The 19,642-nt window shown below is 40.1% G+C and overlaps 1 protein-coding gene across 3 annotated transcripts in view; it reads left to right on the forward strand.

Annotated features, from left to right (window-relative positions):
- LOC120023067 (MAGUK p55 subfamily member 5-A-like) overlaps positions 1-19,642 on the forward strand; it is a 58,634-nt gene that overhangs the window by 8,894 nt on the left and 30,098 nt on the right. Inside the window, exon 1 of one of the 3 annotated variants that reach the window (XM_038967021.1) lies at positions 14,782-14,972. The exons of the other annotated variants lie outside the window; for them this stretch is intronic. The gene's annotated coding sequence lies outside the window, so the exon portion shown is untranslated. Of the gene's footprint in view, positions 1-14,781; positions 14,973-19,642 lie in introns of those variants that run through there. 3 annotated transcript variants of the gene reach the window in all.

Consider the following 19,642-nt stretch of genomic DNA (forward strand, 5'->3'; position numbering starts at 1 on the left):
TCTTAGTTCTACATTTTTTGAAAGGGGCATGCTTATTTAAGATGGTAAGGAAATTACTTTTAAAGCTCAACCAGGCATCCTCTACTGACGGGATGAGGTCAATATCCTTCCAGGATACTTGGTTGACAGCCTCATTTATCTATTTCAATAGTAGGCCTACTTTTAAATCACTGTCAATTACCTAGGTCCTAGACCCTTATTGTTGTAATAATTGTAAAGTGTTTTAACCTCTCTAGGGTATGTAGGTCGGTAGCGTCCCACCTCGTCAACAGCCAGTGAAACTGCAGGGCGCCAAATTCAAAACAACAGAAATCCCATAATTTATATTCCTCAAACATGCATGTATTTTACACCATTTTAAAGATACACTTGTTGTAAATCCAGCCACAGTGTCCGATTTCAAAAAGGCTTTACGACGAAAGCAAACCAAACGATTATGTTAGGTCAGAACCAAGTCACAGAAAAACACAGCCATTTCTCTAGCCAAAGAGAGCAGTCACAAAAAGTAGAAATATAGATAAAATTAATCACTAACCTTTGATCTTCATCAGATGACACTCATAGGACTTCATGTTACACAATACATGTATGTTTTGTTTGGTAAAGTTCATATTTATATCCAAAAATCTTAGTTTACATTGGAGTGTTATGTTCAGTTGTTCCAAAATATCCGGTGCAGAGAGCCACATCAATTTACAGAAATACTCATAATAAACATTAATAAAAGATACAACTGTTATGCATGGAATTTTAGATCCTCTTCTCCTTAATGCAACCGCTGTGTCAGATTTTAAAAAAACTTTACGGAAAAAGCAAACCATGCAATAATCTGAGTACGGCGCTCAGACGACAAATCAAGCCAAACAGGTATCTGCCATGTTGGAGCCAACAAAAGTCAGAATTAGCATTATAAATATTCACTTACCTTTGATCTTCATCAGAATGCACTCCCAGGAATCCCAGTAACACAATAAATGTTTGTTTTGTTCGAAAGTGTCCATCATTTATGTCCAAAATGCCTATTCTATAACGTTCAGAACACAATCCAAGCTCACGACGCGCGTGCAAGTCCAGCGGAAAGTACAGAAAAGTCCAAAAAGTTATATTACAGTCCGTAGAAACATGTCAAACGAAGTATAGAATACATTTTTAGTATGTTTTTAACATAAATCTTCAATAATGTTACAACCGGAGAATTCCTTTGTCTGTAGAATTGCAATGGAACAGAGTTCGCTCTCACGTGAACGCGTGAGACTGAGCTCGTGGCTCTCTGGCAGACCTCTGACTCATTCCCCTCTCATTCGCCCCCACTTCACAGTAGAAGCATCAAACAAGGTTCTAAAGACTGTTGACGTCTAGTGGAAGCCTTAGGAAGTGCAATTTGACCCCATAGACACTATTCGATAGGCCAAGAGTTGAAAAACTACAAACCTCAGATTTCCCACTTCCTGGTTGGATTTTTTCTCAGGTTTTTGCCTGCCATATGAGTTCTGTTATACTCACAGACATCATTCAAACTGTTTTAGAAACTTCACTGTTTTCTATCCAAATATAATAATTATATGCATATTCTAGCTTTTATGGCTGAGTAGCAGGCAGTTTAATTTGGGCACGCTTTTCATCCAAAATTCCCAATGCTGCCCCCTATCCTAGTGAAGTTAATTAAAGATATTTATTAATTTTATTACATTTTTGGTTTTATTTGGGACGGTTGATGTTCGGTTGAAATTGCACTTCGGGACGATTCTTGGACAGTGATGAAAAAATATTAGTCTCGAGCCCTGGGTGTGTCATTTGTCCTCCTTACGGGCACAGCTCTTCTAGGGGGAGGGGAAGGTCTGTCATACTAAATTAGCTCAAGATCTTGAGATGGAATGTGTCAGGCTGCCATTTGTATGTGTGTAGTTAATTTGAGGTGCCTGGTGTGAAAATGGTTGAGTAGTGTGCACCACTGCACTTAACTACCACTGTATTCTCTAGACTTCCAATTCAGATCTGACTTCCCACCCCCTCTCATAAACAAATATACACTCATCCATCTCATGACTAACCATGCTACTACTGTTGTTTTAAAAGGGAGCGACAGAGTGACTGGTTGACTGCCCTAAAATATCACTCCTCAGGTTTGTCAGGTGTGTGTTTATAAGAGACAGATGTCAGGCTGGCATGGAGCTTACTGGAGAGAGACACAATCTTCAGGCTTGACCTACCGTAGTTAATCAATACACAGCCCAGGGCATAACGGAAATAGTTACTTATAGCACGTCTACTGTGATGTTATAAACTGTGTGGTTCGAGCCCTGAATGCTGATTGGCTGACAGCCATGGTATATCAGACTGTATACTACGGGTATGACAAAACATTTATTTTTACTGTTCTAATTCTGTTGGTAACCAGTTTATAATAGCAATAAGGCACCTCGGGGGTTTGTGATATATGGCCAATATACCACGGCTAATGCCTGTGTCCAGGCACTCATGATGTGTTGTGCATAAGAACAGCCCTTAGCTGTGGAATATTGGCCATATACCACACCTCCTCGGGCCTTATTGCTTAATTAGAGAGTTGTAATTTTAGAGCAAAAGGAAACTGAACCCAAAGAGGTTTTTAGAATGGCCATTTTTGTTTAGGCTGCATGTAGTTCATACTTTAGGCGATGCAGGCTTGTTTTCAACCACTATTGTAATCTTATTTTACCTGCATTGATGCTCTTGAAATGGTAACAGGATGGACTTTGAGAGGCTGGGAATCAAGTCCGTGCTTGTTTGCATGACTCCGTAAGGAACATTGACAATAAAGTGTTCTTCTCTGGCCACCTCATGTAAATTGTGTCCACTGAACACAACAGAGGCGTCAGTATCAACACGAGTCAGTCTGACACTCACAATGTGGTGGGGAGACCTTATCCATACGCTGTTCTGCAAAATTGTTGTAGCAACACAAAGCAGGCAACAGGATACTCAAGGACATAAAATATATAGGCTACATTGGTCACTGAAGAGACATTGTGTGTGTGTGCATGCATGCATATCTTGAAAAAGCCTCCTCCTGTGTGTGTCAGTTGCCTCCATAAATTCCAATTCATTCATTTCTTGAATTTGAATATAATTTAAGTAGTAAACAGTATACAGAATTTGAATGAAAGGAAATAGAATTGAGTTAAATGAAATTAAAATGCCTATTCTATAATAGGTGAAGTCTGTAAAAATATACATCTTGTACATAAAACATCAATCATGTCATTATATACATGCTCGACATTAACGCTTGTCCGGACAAGTAAAAAAATAAATAAAAATTGTCAGACAAAATAATATAGATTAAAGATGTCCGAATGGACAAGTAAAAATAAATATCACCATCAAACAGTGTCTAATTTTCATTTAGGCCTAAATAAATAAAAAAGCCTATATGTCAAAGTGTAGTGATATGCCTTGGAAGGCGCCAGAAAATGTAGCCCAACTTTTAATTACATAAATATAAACTCCAGTCTTGTTTGACATACAGAACAAGTCAAAAGTTTAGACACATTGACTCATTCCAGGGTTTTTCTTTATTTTTACTATTATTTTTTTTACGTTGTGGAATAATAGTAAGAACATCACAACAACAAAAAATAACAGTATGGAATCACGTAACAACCAAATGAGTGTGAAGGACGTAGGACGGCGGACGTAAAGGTAACGTAAAGGTAATGGCGGACTGAACGAAGTTATGTAGAGCACCTCAAGATAAAACATAATATTCGAAATATCTGCTAAATTAGACTAAAATATTAGCACTAAATAATCTGGTGGGTGATAACCTTCAATCTGGATAATAACACAAAACAAATCCTAAGATTAGAGACATTTATCGACAAATATTACGAAAACAAGCAACACCCAAACATGACGGAGAGTAAGACAGGGGAACCGATTCAAAAACGAAAACGTGACTCCTCAACCGACACGGATGATTTAATATTCTCACCACCGGCAATGGTAAAGGTCGAAACCGATCTGTTAAAATCAATAAATGACAAACTGGGTATACTTGAATTAGTTAGTAAAGATATAAAAGAGTTGAAGGCAAGCCTAGAGATGAGTGATGAAAAAGCTGCGACATTGGAGAAGGAAACACACGCGCTAAAAGGGACAGTCAATAAAATTGAAACCGAAATGAATGAAATTAAAAAGGAGAACACCGTTCTGAAGGAATGCTTACTAGACATACAAACTAGATCCATGAGAGAGAATTTGGTACTTACAGGTATCCAAGAGAAAGAAGGAGAGGTTCCTGAATCTGTAGTTAGAGAGTTCCTTTTTGCAGCGCTTCAGATTCCACGCGAAGTTATCGATAAGATCCAACTTGAACGTGTACACCGCCTCGGACAGAGAGGGCAGAGGTACGAACGCCCAATCGTTGCCAAATTTGCTTCATTTAAAGATAAAATAATGGTTAAAAGCCTGGGTAAAAGACTTGCTGGGACCAAAATTGGCATGAATGATCAGTTTCCGAAAGAAATTGCAGAACGGCGCAAAGTTCTGTATCCAATTTTCAAAGAAAATAGATTAAAAGCGAAACGAGTAGCTCTCGTCGTTGATAAACTATATATTGATAACCAGTTGTTCAGAGACACAAAGACTACTCCATGGTTATTTAAAAAATTACAAAGTTCTCATAGATGAGGAAAATAAACACAATTCAAGCCCGGTTATTGATTGTAACAATACAATACAAAATATAGCTTTTCTATAAATCTTCATATATAACTAATTGAACACAAGCACTATTTCTACATAGTGAAGATAAAAACTAAGTAAACAGAAGGCACAGTATGTGTGGATGGTGTGGTGTGTGTTTATTTTTATTTGTTATGTTTGGAAAGTTGAGTGAGTGAGTAATGAAATAGTTGCATATCCCAGAGCCAGTGTATTGCTGTGGGCCGGGTATGAGAGGGCTTTCAATGTTGTTCAGATGATGGATATACTTTTATAATGAATTATACGTCTTATTTATTTATTGTCCTATCATGGGGAACTACATTTTTAAAATAAATTATATCTAATTATTTATTATCCTATTTTAATGGTACGGTCCATGGCCCTATACCCTAGACACCCACATGAATGGCCCAGATACTAAGGAGAAGTCCCTAACTGTTTTATGTGCATGCTGTAAGCGGTCTGTATGCAGCCAAAATGAGGTCAGGGACCAAGAGCAGCACTGCCCCCTCAAGATTCTGAGCCTGCTTGGCAGGGTTGGTCCTGCAAAGCCAAAGCCCCCTAAAGGGAGAGCATAATAAACAAGGAAATTCTCAAAGCTGCTAATGAGAACCTTGACGACCTTGTACCTAGCCGGTGGGGATTCCGGTGGGGTGCCCCCACCCAGGCAGTGGCAGTGCTGGCAACACTAGCTGCAGTAACCCATGGGGAGGGGGTCACACTCGGACATTCAGAGAGGGGGTATATTATTGTGGCCCTGGTGGCACGAAATCAAGTCGGACTGCATGGAGATGCTTGGGAACATGGTCAAAATGGATGACCGTATTGTGGGTGTTTCAGGAAGAAGGTGTACATTTGACCTCCATCATTTAGGATGTGACAATGGTAAATAAATCTCTACATTTATGCTCATTTTTTGCGCGGTCTTGCAGGCCTTCTCATGCAGCTGCAACTGCAAGTACATTTGTAAATCATGATCCATCTTGAGTTGGGCTCTGGGATGGTGCAATTGTTGAGAGGGTGAGCTTATGGTTGTGTGGGGGTAAGGGCTGAATGTGTGTGGGTGTATGTGTGTATCCCACAACTGTTGCGAAGGAAGAAGTAAAAGATGTTAGGGACTATAGAGGATGATTCACAGCAATATGTAATAAAAATAGAGGTGAGGGCGATGGAAATGCATTTGGCAATGGATCTGCTTCGGTTCGGTGGATGGCGCTGTGTGCACTTTTCGAAGGATGGATCCCAGTCGGTCCGGGGCTGTGCGATGCGGGGGGTCGGGGGTGGTCTGCCGGTCATTGGGATGACAACCCAACTCGAGATGGGGGCTTTTGGCGGGTGGAATAGTGGGGACCAATTGGAGGTTTGCTTAGTGGAGATGCAAATGTCATGGTACAACTATATAGACACTCAATCATTATGTTACTTTTTAATAGGACGTTTACAAACATATATTTTGATAAAAATAATTGAAAGGTGTGTCTCATTATGGTAAGTGGTGAAATAAGTATAGCCAGTTACAATTGTAATGGCTTAGCAGATAATAAGAAAAGACGATCAGTATTTACCTGGCTAAAAGAGAAGGATTATAATATCTACTGTTTACAGGAAACCCATTCGACAGTTTTAGATGAAGTTTTGTGGAAAAAGAACTGGGGGGGCGAAATATATTTCTCCCATGGGCAAAGAAATTCAAAAGGGGTGATGGTTTTAATTAATAATAACTTTGATCCAAATGTGCAACTTGTCCAAACAGATCCTCAAGGTAGATGGATTATTTTAAATATGTTATTGGACAATAAACATATATGGCTTATTAACCTATACGGTCCGAATAATGATGATCCAAGCTTCTTTGACAATATATATAAGAATGTATCAACTCTACAAGCAACACTAGACTCTATTATTATAGTGGGAGATTTTAATACGGTCTTAAATACTTCTATGGACCGGAAAGGAAATCACACTACAAACTATCACCCTCAGGCAAGGAAATCAGGAATGTCATGGATATATTGGAATTAGTGGATATATGGAGACTTAAATACCCTGACCTAGTGAGATATACATGGCGGAGGCTTAATCAAGCTAGTCGCCTTGACTACTTTCTTATATCATTCTCTCTGGCACCAAAAGTTAAAAAGTGTTTGATAGGGGACAGAATGCGGTCGGACCATCACATAATTGGCATATATATTACTCTTACAGAATTTCCACGTGGGCGAGGATATTGGAAATTTAATCAAAGCCTACTAGATGATAAATTGTTTAGAACTAGGACAGAAGAATTTATAACTGACTTTTTTAGACATAACATAGGTACAGCAGATCCCCATATTGTATGGGACACTTTTAAGTGTGGCTTTAGAGGCCATGCAATTCAGTACTCATCTATAAAACAAAAGCAATTTCGATCAAAAGAGTCCATATTAACAAAGGAAATTGAAGGACTAACAGTACAGTTAGATAGCAATAAAAACAGTACCATAGAGGCACAGAATAAGTTAGAGGAAAAACAAAAAGAAATGGAGGAACTTATTCAAGAAAGATCCAGTGTAATATATTACAAAAATAAAGCGAACTGGATGGAATATGGGGAAAAATGCACCAAATTTTTTTTCAATCTTCAATATAGAAATGCTACCAAAAAAAACGTATTAAAACTTGTTACAAATGATGGAGTCACGCATGATTCACCAAATGATATTTTGAAAGAGGAAGTAAAGTACTTTAAGAATATATTTTCGTTTCAGGCTCCTCCATCTCCACTAACTGAAACTAATTGTATGGATTTTTTCCCTAATAATAATGTAAAATTAACATCTGTACAGAAAGACTCATGTGAAGGCCTAATTACAGAGGAGGAACTACTTGATGCAATTGGGGCCTTTAAGGATGGGAAAACTCCAGGACTGGATGGCATACCAGTGGAAGTATACAAACATTTTTTTGATATACTCAAAGGACCATTATTAGCTTGTTTTAACCACTCCTATATAAATGATAGATTATCAGACACGCAACAAGAAGGTGTGATATCATTATTACTGAAACAGGACCCAAGTGGTATATATAAAGATCCAGTCCATTTAAAAAATTGGAGACCTCTTACACTTCAGTGTTGTGATGCAAAAATCCTAGCAAAATGCTTGGCACATAGAATAAAAAAAGTTTTGTCAGATATTATTCATCCTAATCAGACAGGTTTTTTACATGGACGATACATTGGAGATAATATAAGGCAAGTACTGGAAACAATAGAACACTATGAAATATCGGGGACACCAGGCCTGGTTTTCATAGCTGATTTTGAAAAGGCTTTTGATAAAGTACGACTGGAGTTTATATATAAATGCCTAGAATATTTCAATTTTGGGGAATCTCTTATAAAATGGGTAAAAATTATGTATAGTAACTCTAGGTGTAAAATAGTAAATAATGGCTACATCTCAGAAAGTTTTAAACTATCTAGAGGAGTAAAACAAGGTTGTCCACTATCGGCATATCTATTTATTATTGCCATCGAAATGTTAGCTGTTAAAATTAGATCAAACATTAATATTAAGGGATTAGAAATCCAGGGCCTAAAAACTAAGGTGTCATTGTACGCTGATGATTCATGTTTTCTTTTAAAACCACAACTAGAATCTCTCCACGGCCTCTTAGAGGATCTAGATATATTTGCTATCCTCTCTGGATTAAAACCAAATTATGATAAATGTACCATATTACGTATTGGATCACTAACAAATACACATTTTACATTGCCATGTAGTTTACCAATTAAATGGTCTGACGGTGATGTGGACATACTCGGTATACAAATCCCAAAAGAAAGAAATGATCTCACTCCAATAAATTTTTATAGAAAGTTAGCAAAAATAGATAAGATCTTGCTACCATGGAAAGGAAAATACCTGTCTATTTGTGGGAAAATCACCCTGATTAACTCTTTAATCATATCACAGTTTACCTATTTGCTTATGGTTTTGCCTACACCTAGTGACCTGCTTTTTAAATTATATGAACAAAAAATATTCAATTTTATTTGGAACGGCAAGCCAGATAAAATTAAAAGGGCCTATTTATATAACGAATATGAATTCGGAGGGCAGAAATTATTAAATATTAAAGCATTAGACCTCTCACTAAAGGCATCAGTCATACAAAAGTTATACTTAAATCCAAACTGGTTCTCTAGTAGATTGGTACGAATGTCTCATCCTATGTTCAAGAAGGGCCTTTTTCCCTTTATTCAGATTACACCTGCTCACTTTCGGTTGCTTGAAAAGGAAATAATCTCCAAAATATCTTTCTTTTTTAAGCAAGCCTTAGAAAGTTGGTTGCAATTTCAGTTTAATCCACCTGAAAGGACGGAACAAATAGTACAACAAATCTTGTGGTTAAATTCAAATATAGTAATTGATAAAAAAACTGTATTTATCGAAGAAATGTTTAAAAAAGGTATAATTTTTGTGAATGATATCATAAATAGGACTGGTGGAGTAATGTCACACATGCAGCTAACGCAGACATATGGAAATGTCTGCTCTACCCAAAATTACAACCAATTAATTGCAGCATTACCACAAAAATGGAAGAGGCAGGTGGAAGGGGATAAAAGTAAGGAACTTGTATGTCGGCCTTATATTAAAGAACATAAATGGTTAAAGAAAAGTGTGATAAATAAAAACATATACCAATTTCATTTAAGGACCAAAAAACTTACAGCTGTGCCATATAAATTGCAAAATAGTTGGGAAGAGATTTTCGATGTACCCATTCCATGGCACATGGTGTATGAATTGATACGCAAAACAACGCCGGATTCAAAACTTCGAATTTTTCAATTTAAATTATTGTACAAAATTCTTGCAACTAATAGAATGTTATATATATGGGGGATACAATCTTCCCAGCTCTGTAGATTCTGCTGTGAGGAGGCAGAGTCATTAGACCATTTATTTTGGTATTGTCCGCATGTAGCTCGTTTTTGGTCACAGGTCCAGGAATGGTTGAAGAATTGCAACATTTGCGTAGAACTAACGCTACAGATAGCAATACTGGGGGATTTGAAAAGCCATAGTCAATCAATCAATAATATAATAATTATTTTAGCAAAAATGTTTATTTTTAATTTACAATCCGTGGAAGCTATGAGAATAGGAAGATTCAAATCTTTTGTGAAGCATCACAGCACAGTTGAAAAATATATGGCAAATAAAAATCCGAAATGGATGATGTTGGAAGATAGATGGGAAAGGTTGAGTGGAGCTGAAGGGTGGGACTAATAACAAGATAAACAATGTAGGGCATACGGGATCTGTGAAATGTGTATAGGTGCGGAGCTATTGTGAAATAGCACAGTTACAAGTGGAAATCAAACTGGATGGACAACAGAAATAGAGGAAGGACTAAGAACAAACAAGAGAGAACTATTATAAAGTAGACTGTGTCTGTAAAATGTGTATAAGATGTATAAATTGAAGGTAAAAACAGAAATGTTTATCAGTTTACTCCAATTGGGGGATCGGTGGTAGGGTTTGCGGGGAATAATAATAAAGGTATACTCTTTAAAAAAGTATGTATGTCTATGTAGGTATGTGTATGTATATATGTGTATATGTATGCATACGTGAATGGATATATATATTTACCCAAAAAAATATGGGGGATTGGAAATGATGCAGACAATTACATTGGAAGCAACATTCTTTCCGCAATATTAAGCTGATCCACCCCCCCCAAAAAAAAAAAAAATGAGTGAAGAATCTAAAATATATTTTGATTTGTTTAAAAGTAGCCACCCTTTGCTTTGACATTTTTGCACACTCTTGGCATTCTCTCAACCAGCTTCACCTGGAATGCTTTTCCAACAGTCTTGAAGGAGTTCTCACATATGCTGAGCACTTGTTGGCTGCTTTTCCTTCACTCTGCGGTCCAACTCAACCCAAACCATCTCAATTGGGTTGAGGTTGGGGGATTGTGGAGGTCAGGTCATCTGATGCACCACTCCTTCTTGGTCAAATAGCCCTTACACAGCCTGGAGGTATGTTGGGTCATTGTAAAGTTGAAAAACAAATGATAGTCCCACTAAATGCAAACAAATGTGATGGCATATCGCTGCAGAATGCTGTGTTAGACATGCTGGTTAAGTGTGCCTTGAATTCTAAATAAATCACAGACAGTGTCACCAGCAAAACACCATCACACCACCTCCTCCTTGCTTCACGGTGGAAACCACATATGCAGAGATCATCCGTTCACCTACTCTGCATCTAACAAAGACACGGCGGTTGGAACCAAAAATCTCAAATTTAGACTCATCAGACCAAAGGACAGATTTTCACCGGTCTAATGCCCATTGCTTGTGTTTCTTGGCCCAAGCAAGTCTATTCTTATTATTGGTGTCTTTTAGTATTGGTTTCTTTGCAGCAATTCGATCATTAAGGCCTGATTCACAGTCTCCTCTGAACCGTTGATGTTGAGATGTCTGTTACTTGAACTCTGTGAAGCATTTATTTGTGCTGCAATTTCTGAGGCTGGTAACTCTAATGAACTCTGCAGCAGAGGTAACTCTGGGTCTTCCTTACCTGTGGCGGTCCTCATGAGAGCCAGGTTCATCATAGCGCTTGATGGTTTTTGCGACTGCACTTGAAGAAACGGTCAAATATCTTGAAATTTTCCGCCTTGACTGACCTTCATGTCTTAAAGTAATGGACTGTCGTTTCTCTTTGCTTATTTGAGCTCTTCTTGCCATAATATGTACTCAGTCTTCTGTATACCAATGCTACCTTGAACCTGATGGTCACTCTGATAGAGCTCCAGAGTTCCTCTGTGGAGATGGGAGAATCTTTCAGAAGGACAACCATCTCTGCAGCACTCCACCAATCAGGCCTTTATGGTAGAGTGGCCAGAAGGAAGACACCCCTCAGTAAAATGCACATGACAGCCTGCTTGGAGTTTGCCAAAAGGCACCTAAAGGACTCTTAGACCATCTCTGGTCTGATGAAACCAAGATTGAATTCATTGGCCTGAATGGCACGCGTCACGTCTGGAGGAAACCTACGGTGAAGCATGGTGGTAGCAGCATCATGCAGTGGGGATGTTGTTCAGCAGCAGGGACTGGGAGACTAGTCAGGATCAAGGCGAAGATGAACAGACCAAAGTATAGAGATCCTTGATGAAAACCTGCTCAGGACCTCAGACTGGGGTAAAGGTTCACCTTCCAACAGGACAACGACCCTAAGCACAGGGCCAATGAAAAAATAAATAATAATAACTAAGACACAAATTACTGAAGAGGGAGACCAATCTAGCCTATCCAGAAGAAACTAACCTGTTCCCGACCCTCCATTTTGACTGCTCTGCATGCCAGTTAGGATTTTCATATGCACACTTTCGTGGAACAGTTTCATTTCATTTATAATAGTCCCCATATCTCAAAATCAATGTCATGTGGTTAATCAAAATTCAATTTAAATGAAATTATAGAAATTTAAAAGTAACTTTTCTATTGCCATTGTGTGCATAAAGCCAAAAAATTGTAACAATAAAAATATTCAGATAAAAAATGTATATCCTACAAATAAAATTAAATTGGCTATGCATTTCCTGTCTGCAAGGAAGTTGAAACATTGTATCAACTATATACTTGGGTCCAGCCATAAGCTTGGGCTAGCAAACTTGCAACATTGTATAAAATATTCTGGGCCCTCCGTTTCCTGCTGCAGACTGACGGGCACAGCTGTAGGCTATTTGCGCAAGTGATGAGAAGTAATCAGGTAGGCCTTTTTTATGACATTTCCACCAGATCAGAGTGGTTATGGAACGGGAGAGAGCTGGAAAGATTTTTCAAATATGCTTAGTTGAGGAGCTATTGTCATTCTCAGTGGATGTAAAAACACTTTGTTTAAGAAGAAAATATTACTTTGGCTTATCTCACCATCCCTGTGAAGATTCTCAATCAGAACTAGTATCAGATCCCCACATTTACATTTACAGGCCTACATTTGCACGTAGGCCAGGTAGCCTAGGCCTAGTTTTATGCGTAGTCAGATGTGTCCTTACACAAGATTGACAGGAGCGCTCCGAACGAAAGTAAATGGAATGAAATAAACCAGAACTTTTTCCTCAAGTGTAGCATAAGGTTGTGCGCTCTGTAAACAAAGGTTAGACTGTAATGGTAATAATATATTGAATGCATTAACAGAAATTTTCATAACCAAACATTGTAGATTTAAAAACTATGGTAATTAACGGTAGATGTACTACTGGTGTGACACCCCCGTGGCCTACACAATGGATTAGTCCACTCAGACAGGTCTCGTGGGCCATACATTTTTTAAATGTATATTTGCCACTGCTTGACAACAACAACAAAAAATCTGTCGACCGACAGCCTATCGACCAATTCGATTGTTTGGTCGCCAACCATTTACAGGTTGCTAAAATTCAATTTAGTGCCAAAACAAGTCATGGTACAATGATTCTCTATTCTATACATCTAAACCGCTGTGAAATATATTTTCAATAACCAAAAATATCATGTGTTTTAGCTTTTTTTGAAGCTGGTGTACAATAATCTAATTGTATATCCTGTGTGACGTGGTCAATTCGAATTTCAACTCATGAGTTGAAATTTGAATTGAATTGGCCACGCCCCACAGGATGTAGAGTTTGAGTGACTGGAAGTAGAATTTAATCCAGTGCAATTCAAAGAAATTCCACTGTCATAGAGCATTAGATTAATTGAATCTGACAGTTCACACTTCAACACCAAAGAATATATCACCTTTCTCTGGAAACAATGTTAATTTACTTTTTTAACCTTAGTGCTTAGAATAGCCAATTATATGTCCACCAACCATTTTTCCTTTGTGTGTCTGCCCTCCAGCTCCAACTCATCCAGTGAGTGATACTGTCAGCCATCTAGCCTAATCCTACGTCACTTACAGAAACTACATTATTCATTCAAAGCGCCTGCTCTCTGTGTGTGTGTGTGTGTGTGTGTGTGTCTGTGAGAGATGGAGTTTCCAAGAACAAACAGGCTCCTTCACTTTTCACCCAGGGAGATTCTCTTCACAAGCTTTAAACGCTTAACATTCTTTATTTTGTTACTTATTCTGTACTCAAAAACATCTGCATGTTTTCCGTTTGGTTTGACAATTTATACAAGCGCTGTGTATTGAGTATGACCTTATGAGCTGACAGTTGTTCATTTTCTAGTCCTTTTGGAAATCAATTTGGCTTGATTTCAATGAACGGGATGTGTATTTTATATTTAATAGGCTATACAAAATACACACAACCTTGGGAAGGCTAGTGCCACCCTCTTGCCAACACTGGACCACATGTAGCCTGTGTACGGCATGTGTATGGGTGTTTGTTTACCAGACTTATTTAGTGCAGGTGAGTGGGCAATCCTCATCTAATAGAAACGATTACACCAACTTAGGCTGTGTAGGCTTGTTGTTTACACCTCCGCTCCTTCCATTAAGCCCTCTGTGTGTTTATTGTTTGTTGCCTAGAGCTCAGAGCAAGTGTTTTCCATTATAAACCTATTAGATATCAAACAGTACACGCTTCCTTCATCTATCCCTCTGCCGCACTCTGCTTCATATTTAGTAAGGGAGGAAGTTTGCTTTGATTCCACGCGCGCACACACTGGCAATAGGTCCCTTATGCTCTGCTCGGGAATGCTGTTTTGCATTCTTATCATTTGCATCATGGGAATTTTCCGCTGTCACTGCAACGCTTTGACCTTTGAGACAGCACAGGGCCCAGTGTAGTGGGTGTGGGGGGGTTTCCCCTTAGAGAAACTGTGCCTGTGCTATGTTCTTCCTGACTCTGATTAGTGACATGCCTTAGTGTTGTCATATTTTCTCCCTCAGGTAACTTCCTCCATTTACCTTAATTGGTAGATTCCCCATACTACTACCTTGAAGAATAAGAAAATATCTTCACAGTGCCCGCACAGAATAACATTTTCTTTTTTTTGTACAGTTACTTCCAGCACAACCTGGTCTGAAACCATGTTGGTTTTGAAATGTGTAATGGCGCTGTCGTAACACATCAGTCCTCTCCATCCCCCTGACTGAGCTAGCTGACTGAGTGTCTGCCTGTTAATCCTAAGAGGAGGGGTAGAGTCACTGATCCACAGCCTGGGAGAGGACCCACTCCCCTGGCGGGAATCTACCAAGAGGAGAGCCCTCAGCCTAGCTACTACTGTAGAGCAGAGCACCAACTAGCTAACCAACACCTGGGTAAGGACAGAGGACCCTATTTCTCACCACCCCCACATCTCCCTCTTTCTACAGCCCTCCCTGTGTGTCTTGTCTCCTTACCTCCCGCCCGCTGACAAAGCTGTTGTCATGGAGATGCATAGGGGTCCTTCGAGGCACGTAATCTCCACACAGCAGAGAGGCTGACAGAGAGGGAAAGGGAGGGAGGGGGAAGAGAGGAGAGCCCAGACAAAAAAGAGAGGCAAAAGAGGTAGATGAGGGATCTCTTGAGATAAGGAGGAGAGCAGATTGAGGTCTTGTTCAGATTCAGAGCTGTGCTGAGGAGGTTAGAATGTGTGCCCCGTCAATCTCACTCACTCACTGGGACTCAGCTCCGTAGTGCAGGACCTGGGGAGTATGTCCAGCTCGGAGTGGAGATAACTAGGAAGAGAGGAATGTGACGGGACCTGTGGAGGAGGGGTTGATCCACGGATGGAGGGACAAAGGTTATCTATTCTTCTGGTGTCCGGCTTCATGTGACCAGTGCTGGCCTGTTGGAGCGAGGGAGAGAGCCGATATTGGTTATCTTCCTGAAATTACAACAGAAAGTGTGTCCTACTGAAATGTCATCTCTGTGTACTGACTCCACAGTCACCTTTTTATAATAACCTGTGTCTTTTAGGTCTACTTCAGTCACCTTTTATAATAACCTGTGTCTTTTAGGTCTACTTGTAAGGTTTTTAGGGCTGACCCCATTTAGTCGACTGGTCAGCTGTTTGGTCGATAAGGGAGATTTTTTTTAGTTGAGCGGTCGCACATTATTTAAAAAAAATTTTTTATGGTGCACAAGACACCTGTCTGTTTGGTGCCTGTCTCAGTGGACTGATCCATTGTGGAGGCCAGGAATGGCACAGTCCATCACTCTAAGACATGTGATACTGACATTCTAAGTGATTATATATTATGTAAGAATAATAGTGCAACACTAATAAATCTAATATTGAAACACACAGGAAACTGTTGAGTGTGAAAAACCCAGCAGCGTTGCAGTTTGACACAAACTGGTGCGCCTGGCACCTACTGCCATACCTCTATTGTCTTGCCCATTCACCCTCAGAATGGCACACATTCCATGACTCAATTGTTTCAAGACTCCTCCCCTTCATCTACACTGAAGTGGATTTAACAAGTGACATCAATAAGGGATCAAGAACTTTCACCTGGATTCCCCTAATCAGTCTGGCTTGGAAAAACCAAGTGTTAATGTTTTGTGTACTCAATGTATATCTACAGAAATAAGACTGATCCTGCTTCTGTTGCCATTTTGTGTTTGTTTAATAGCCTATTGATTCTGTGAGCACCAAGCCTCCCATAACCGCAAAATGTTGGATGAAGCAATTTCACAAATTCAACTGTTTTTGATCTTTGCTATGCTGTAATAAAGGCTTTACAATTTATCATTTTTTTTGTTAGAAGATACTCTGGTATTACTTAAAATGTATTTAGTGTTAAACTGTTCCAAATGGGCATAAAAATAGCATGTCACACACAATATCCTCTCTCTCCTATACCCTCTGTATTTGGGGAGTTTCTCCCATTCTTTTCTTCAGATTCTTTCAAGCTCTGTCAGGTTGGATGGGGAACGTCGCTGCACAGCTATTTTCAGGTCTATTTTTGATCGCGTTCAAGTCCGGGCTCTGGCTGGGCCACTCAAGGACATTCAGAGACTTGTCCTGAAGTCACTCCTGTGTTGTCTTGGCTGTGTGCTTAGGGTCATTGTCCTGTTGGAAGGTGAATCTTCGCCCCAGTCTGAGGTCCTGAGTGCTCTGGAGCAGGTTTTCATCAAGGATCTCTCTGTACTTTGCTCCGTTCATCTTTCCCTCAATCCTGACTAGTCTCCCAGTCCCTGCCGCTGAAAAACATCCCCACAGCATGATGCAGCCACCAGCATGCTTCACCGTAGGGATGGTGCCAGGTTTCCTCCAGACGTGACGCTTGGCATTCAGGCCAACGAGTTCAATCTTGGTTTCATCAAACCAGAGAATCTTGTTTCTCATGGTCTGAGAGACCTTTAGGTGCCTTTTGGCAAACTTGAAGCGGGCTGTCATGTGCCTTTTACTGAGGAGTGGCTTCCGTCTGGCCACTCTACCATAAAGGGCTGATTTGTGGAGTGCTGCAGAGATGGTTGTCCTTCTGGAAGATTCTCCTATCTCAACAGAGGAACTCTGTCCAATCAATTGAAATTTCCACAGGTGGACTCCAATCACGTTGTCGAAACATATCAGGGATAATCAATGGAAACGGAATGCAACAGAGTCTCATAGCAAAGGGTCTGAATACTGATGTAAATAAGGTATTTCTGTTTTTTATTTGTAATACATTTGCAAAAATGTCTGAACCTGTTTTCGCTTTGTCATGATTGTGTGTAGATTGGGGGGGTTATTTAATCTATTTTAGAATTAGGCTGTAACGTAACTGGAAAAAGTCAAAGGGTCTGAATACTTTCTGAATGCACTGTATTCATTTTTTTCTTTACAACTTTTTATTTTTTATAATTTATTTTGTGTTTTACACTGTTCCAATGGTCAGTAAAATTGGAATCTAACAGCAACAGTTTGGCACGCATAATACTCACGCAGTGCTTGCTCCTATACCCTCCTTTATCTGGATCTCCAGTAGTTTCCACTAGAGGTCGACCGATTATGATTTTTCACCACCGATTATTGGAGGACCAAGAAAGCTTATTCGGTCTTTAAAAAAAAAAAAATTATAAATATTTTTTTAATATACACTGCTCAAAAAAATAAAGGGAACACTTAAACAACACAATGTAACTCCAAGTCAATCACACTTCTGTGAAATCAAACTGTCCACTTAGGAAGCAACACTGATTGACAATAGATTTCACATGCTGTTGTGCAAATGGAATAGACAACAGGTGGAAATTATAGGCAATTAGCAAGACACCCCCAATAAAGGAGTGGTTCTGCAGGTGGTGACCACAGACCACTTCTCAGTTCCTATGCTTCCTGGCTGATGTTTTGGTCACTTTTGAATGCTGGCGGTGCTTTCACTCTAGTGGTAGCATGAGACGGAGTCTAGAACCCACACAAGTGGCTCAGGTAGTGCAGCTCATCCAGGATGGCACATCAATGTGAGCTGTGGCAAGAAGGTTTGCTGTGTCTGTCAGCGTAGTGTCCAGAGCATGGAGGCGCTACCAGGAGACAGGCCAGTACATCAGGAGACGTGGAGGAGGCCGTAGGAGGGCAACAACCCAGCAGCAGGACCGCTACCTCTTTGTGCAAGGAGGATCAGGAGGAGCACTGCCAGAGCCCTGCAAAATGACCTCCAGCAGGCCAAAAATGTGCATGTCTGCTCAAACGGTCAGAAACAGACTCCATGAGGGCCCGACGTCCACAGGTGGGGGTTGTGCTTACAGCCCAACACCGTGCAGGACGTTTGGCATTTGCCAGAGAACACCAAGATTGGCAAATTCGCCACTGGCGCCCTGTGCTCTTCACAGATGAAAGCAGGTTCACACTGAGCACGTGAGCACATGTGACAGACGTGACAGAGTCTGGAGACGCCGTGGAGAACGTTCTGCTGCCTGCAACATCCTCCAGCATGACCGATTTGGCGGTGGGTCAGTCATGGTGTGGGGTGGCATTTCTTTGGGGGCCGCACAGCCCTCCATGTGCTCGCCAGAGGTAGCCTGACTGCCATTAGGTACCGAGATGAGATCCTCAGACCCCTTGTGAGACCATATGCTGGTGCGGTTGGCCCTGGGTTCCTCCTAATGCAAGACAATGCTAGACCTCATGTGGCTGGAGTGTGTCAGGAGTTCCTGCAAGAGGAAGGCATTGATGCTATGGACTGGCCCGCCCGTTCCCCAGACCTGAATCCAATTGAGCACATCTGGGACATCATGTCTCGCTCCATCCACCAACGCCACGTTGCACCACAGACTGTCCAGGAGTTGGCGGATGCTTTAGTCCAGGTCTGGGAGGAGATCCCTCAGGAGACCATCCGCCACCTCATCAGGAGCATGCCCAGGCATTGTAGGGAGGTCATACAGGCACGTGGAGGCCACACACACTACTGAGCCTCATTTTGACTTGTTTTAAGGACATTACATCAAAGTTGGATCAGCCTGTAGTGTGGTTTTCTACTTTAATTTTGAGTGTGACTCCAAATCCAGACCTCCATGGGTTGATAAATTTGATTTCCATTGATAATTTGTGTCATTTTGTTGTCAGCACATTCAACTATGTAAAGAAAAAAGTATTTAATAAGAATATTTCATTCATTCAGATCTAGGATGTGTTATTTTAGTGTTCCCTTTATTTTTTTGAGCAGTGTATTTCATATACCTTTGACTATTGGATGTTCTAATAGGCACTTTAGTATTGCCAGCCTAATCTCAGGAGTTGATAGGCTTGAATTCATAAACAGCACTGTGCATCAAGCATTGCTAAGAGCTGCTGTTTAAATGAATGCTTATGAGCCTGCTGCTGCCTACCACCGCTCAGACTGCTCTATCATAGACTTAATTATAATATTATAAACACAGAAATACGAGCCTTTGGTCATTAATATGGTCAAATCCGGAAACTATCATTTTGAAAAGAAAACGTTTATTTCAGTGAAATACGGAACCGTAAACCGTAAATATTGCTGTTACATTGACATGTTATGTCATAATTATGTACAAT

Source organism: Salvelinus namaycush, chromosome 28, assembly GCF_016432855.1.
Source record: "Salvelinus namaycush isolate Seneca chromosome 28, SaNama_1.0, whole genome shotgun sequence".
In the NCBI taxonomy this organism is placed as follows: domain Eukaryota; kingdom Metazoa; phylum Chordata; class Actinopteri; order Salmoniformes; family Salmonidae; genus Salvelinus; species Salvelinus namaycush.